The 4,182-nt window shown below is 38.2% G+C and overlaps 1 pseudogene; it reads right to left on the bottom strand.

The window, feature by feature from the left end:
* Positions 1 to 915: 915 nt before the first annotated feature.
* Positions 916 to 1,902, bottom strand: LOC114222934 (3-ketoacyl-CoA thiolase, mitochondrial pseudogene; annotated as a pseudogene).
* Positions 1,903 to 4,182: the final 2,280 nt, after the last annotated feature.

The following is a 4,182-nucleotide window of genomic DNA, read 5'->3' as shown; positions in this document are numbered from 1 at the left end:
GCCTGGGTGGCTCAGTCGGTTAAGCATCTGCCTTCCGCTCAGGTCATGATCCCGGGGTCCTGGGACTGAGTCCCACACCGGGCTCCCTGCTCCATGGGGAACCTGCTTCTCCCTCTGCCTCTGCCTCTCTCTCTCTCTCTCTCTCATGAATAAAATCTTAAAAAAGAAAAAAGAAAAGAAACAGCAGTTGCTCATAGTAACTGGGGAAGGGTTATACCTGGTAGGTTGGTATGCTGCTACTTGGACAATGCTTTGTCTATGCTCACACATGATTAGAGAGTGGCCTCATTTTTGTCTTTATCCATGATGGTTACAGAGTGGTCTTACCTAATTTTAAGGTTCTGTGAAAAATTTTATGTTCAAAATGAGACGCAAAGACCTGTGAGTGCTAGGTAAGCTTCTAGCACTACCAAGGCCTGGCTGAAAGTCCCAAGCCAGGTCCAATATGCCTAGGGTTTGCTGCTTCCTCACTTGTTTCTGTTAAAGAATGTTAACAGAATGTTACATAGTAAAGTACAAAGTGTAAAAAAAAAATACACAAAATTTTGGGAATTTCTCATAGAGGTTTTTATTCGTTGATTTATTTATGTTTGTACTTAGTTTTGGAAGTGAAAGCAAAATTTTTTCAATTTCTTTTTAATCATATTATCTAGAGCATGCATGGTGGTTATACAGGAATACAATTTCTTTTAAGGCCTTCTACAATTATATTTTAGTTAAGAAATGTATATTTCACTGGTGCAAATTTGAGAAGCCTTATTTCTGGCCTGAGCTCTTCTTATGATAAATACATCTTTACCTGTTTTTATGTGGCCAAGTAAAGCACCAAAGGCCCTTGGTAGAACCCTTATTCTCGTCAGGCTGTGCTCTGTCTGAATGAGGAGTGTCATACCTCAGCCACCCCTCCAAAGCAGCTCATCTGGTAGCATATTTTCCACTACCACATCTTAATTCATGAACCAGGTATGCAATAATCTATATCCAGATCCTCTCAATGGCTCACTCAAAGCAATGGCTCCTCTATTCACATTGGTTTTACTTGGGTCGCGATATTCTCGACTGTCAAGTGCTAGAGGGCAAAAGCTTCATTCACCTCTACCATATCCATCTCCTTAAGGTCCAGTCTTGTTTTATTTACTGCCTCATTGATAGCAGGGACAAGCCCAATATCCATGATCAAGGGATCACATCCAGACACAAAATAGCCCATAATTCTTGCCAGTGGTGTGACGTTGTTTCTTTGCCGGCAATTCACTAGCTTTGAAAGTGCCAGATATTCCCAGTGCACTCCCTGAAGTGATGGTCCCTTCTTTCATGAATACTGGAGGAAGTTTATTTAACTGCTCCAGGCTTGTTCGGAGCCCAGCAGGCTCATCTACTTGCACTGCCTGTATTCCTTTTTCTGTCCTCACCTCAGTTGGTAACTTCTCATTATTAAAGTAACCAGCATCATTAGCAGCTTTCCACTCTGCTGTGATTACAGGGCATATTTGTTACATTCTTTTCTGCTACTTTTATGTTCTGCAGCAAAATTCTCTACAGTAATTCCCATGGGAAATTGGACATGGGATCTGTTAATGTTGCTCACAAAGACACTTGATCTGTTAATGTTGCTCACAAAGACACTTCCAGCTTGAGAGCATTTCCAAACTTGGTTCTAAAACGCATGTTTCTGACACAGTAGAGAATCCGGCTCATATTTTTGGCTCCTCCATACAATACAGCTTCAGCATCTTAAATACAAACTTCCTGACATTGATTCACAACGGATGAGAAAGCAGAGCCACAGAGCCTGTTAATGGTGAGAGCTGAGGTTTCTTTTGAGATACCCATACTCAAACCAACATGCCTTGCCAAGTATATAGTATCGGAAGAACCATTTGCTAGTTTATTATAAAGCATACAACTCAAGTGCAGACAAATGGAAGACACACAAATAGCAAGGTATGGAGAGGTGGGGAGTGTGGGTTCTGTGCCCTTCCCAGCACACCATGCTCTAGGAGCTTTCATCTGTTCACCAACTTCAAAGCTCAGATTCATTTATTTCTCATTCATAACAGAAAGACTTATAAAAGAATGGAATTAATCTTTAATAGCAGAATTTTCCAAATTCTGGGGAGGATAGTATCATTTGAGTCAATGGGCTTCAATCAGGTTCAGCAATAAGGTTTATTATATGTGACTTTAGGATAGACAATGGATTTTTAGATATGACACCAGAAGTTGTAGGTAGTTTTAACATGCCTCCAAAATCTCGGCAAATATAAGTTCAGTCTCTCCTGTCCTGTTATTTTTTTGCACTTGGAATTTTCTTTATATATAGTTTCTGAATAAGAAAAATTCTGATTTAGAGGAATTAAAAACACGTTTAAAATATTGAGATAAAAATATAATTTGCAGTGCCATTACCATGCTATACTTAAAAAGAGCTGTTTTATGCCAAATTCATAATACCTCTATAATAGGAACCATCTTATCTTACTTGATTGAGATAATTATTTGGTCAGTTAATTGAAGTAGTTTAAAGCAGGAAGCATAAACAAATGTACGCATACCTTAAAAATTTTATTTCAAGTTAAAACATATGCAACCACTGTATGATGGAAGGAAATTCTTTCCTGTAGTTTGCTGATCTATGTTCCAACTTCACAGAAAAAGACCTCCTAAGACCTCATCTGCAATATCTAGCAGTGGTTTCATCAGGAGAAGGAAGAGGTCCAACAGGTGTGGAGCAGAAGAAAGGTGCTTAGTAGTCATGGTTCTTCAGTCAGTACATTTTCAAAAGGGAATTGAAACCTTCAGTTAATCACAAAGATTATTTATGTGAAGACACATTAAGAGAGCTTCTGTGTGTTCTCTAAATGAAGACAGAGTCTGTTTAATTAATAGGATTTTGTTTATTATCTGCAAGGGGTTGTAATTATTTGTAAGTATCTCTAAAGCTTTATGCCATAAATCTTAATGCCTATTCATCAGATAGCAGGTTTTGTAGTAGTTGTTGCTGTTTTTCCCCTATACATCCTTTCCTTACAACACTATTGCATAGTAGTTTGGAAGATTAAGACTAGAAAGCAGAATTCTCAATAGCAGTTGGCTGTTCAGTTGGCTAAATATTTAGTTGGCCAAAATGTGTTGATATATACTTGTATATAAAACTTATAGACAATAAGGTTTACCTAGTATATGTGTGTGTGTGTGTGTTTGTGTGTGTGTATTTCCCCACAAACACCAATGATATACTGACATTCATCCTACTTGTTAGCTATGCTGTCACTCAAAACGGATATGACTGCTGTCTAATGACATCTGGCAAACGTAAACCAAGATTAGAGGATGGAGTGATCGGTCAGGCCTCCAAGCAGATCTGTGCTGCTTTCAATTCCAACCAATCAGTAACACCTGCATGTGGTAATCATTCTCCTTGGTTACAAGTGCTGGCAGAAGGGAAAGAACTGCTTTTCAAGCTAGAGCAAAACGAGCTAAATATAAATGTGAAAATCCTCTTCATAGTAAAATTTTAATCCCATTTTTTAAAGGAAGAAATAACAGAGCAGTTTTATTCATATTTTCAATTATTTTGTAGTAAGGTAGATGAAGCTTAAGCACACCCATGAAGGGTATTCATGGTGCGGAGGTTATCTTCCAGGGTCCATGATAAGAATTCAAACTCCTGTCCAGGATCCAGCGTGGGAATTCAAACTGCTGGGCTGGTGCCCACACCAGTATCCTTTTTAGTTACTTGTTAGAGATGTGTGAACCTTTCATCTTGTGAAACTTGCCAACCTCAGGAATATTTTATGAGTTACCAGCTTTGCAACTTTTGCAGAATACATTCAAACATCACTTTTAGAGGCAGCAGGACTACAAATGTTTCTCCAAAGATTAAAAAAAAGGGTATAGAAAAAGGAAACCATGGAAAGAAAACCAGTAGCATGTTCACATTATTTCCCGGGAAACTCTCCTGTATTCTCTAACTTGAAATCAGGCCCTGACATAGGGGTCAGCAGACCTTTGGCCTCAAGTGATCATTCTCAATCAAATTTTTCTCCAGAAAAGCAGAACTTTTATAGGTAATATGCTTCTTCCATTTTTTTAATCAGTCATTTATCTGCCATTCTTGGGGAAAATAAGACACTATTTTATAATTTAGTATTTTTATTTCCTCTCTTTTCCAACAAATTA

This window comes from Eumetopias jubatus, unplaced genomic scaffold (assembly GCF_037043125.1).
Source record: "Eumetopias jubatus isolate StellerSeaLion01/CBP00866 unplaced genomic scaffold, mEumJub1_p1.0 scaffold_3, whole genome shotgun sequence".
Classification (NCBI taxonomy): Eukaryota; Metazoa; Chordata; class Mammalia; order Carnivora; family Otariidae; genus Eumetopias; species Eumetopias jubatus.
Note: the sequence above shows the minus strand (reverse complement) of the source record. Positions and strands in the feature narration are given on the sequence as shown.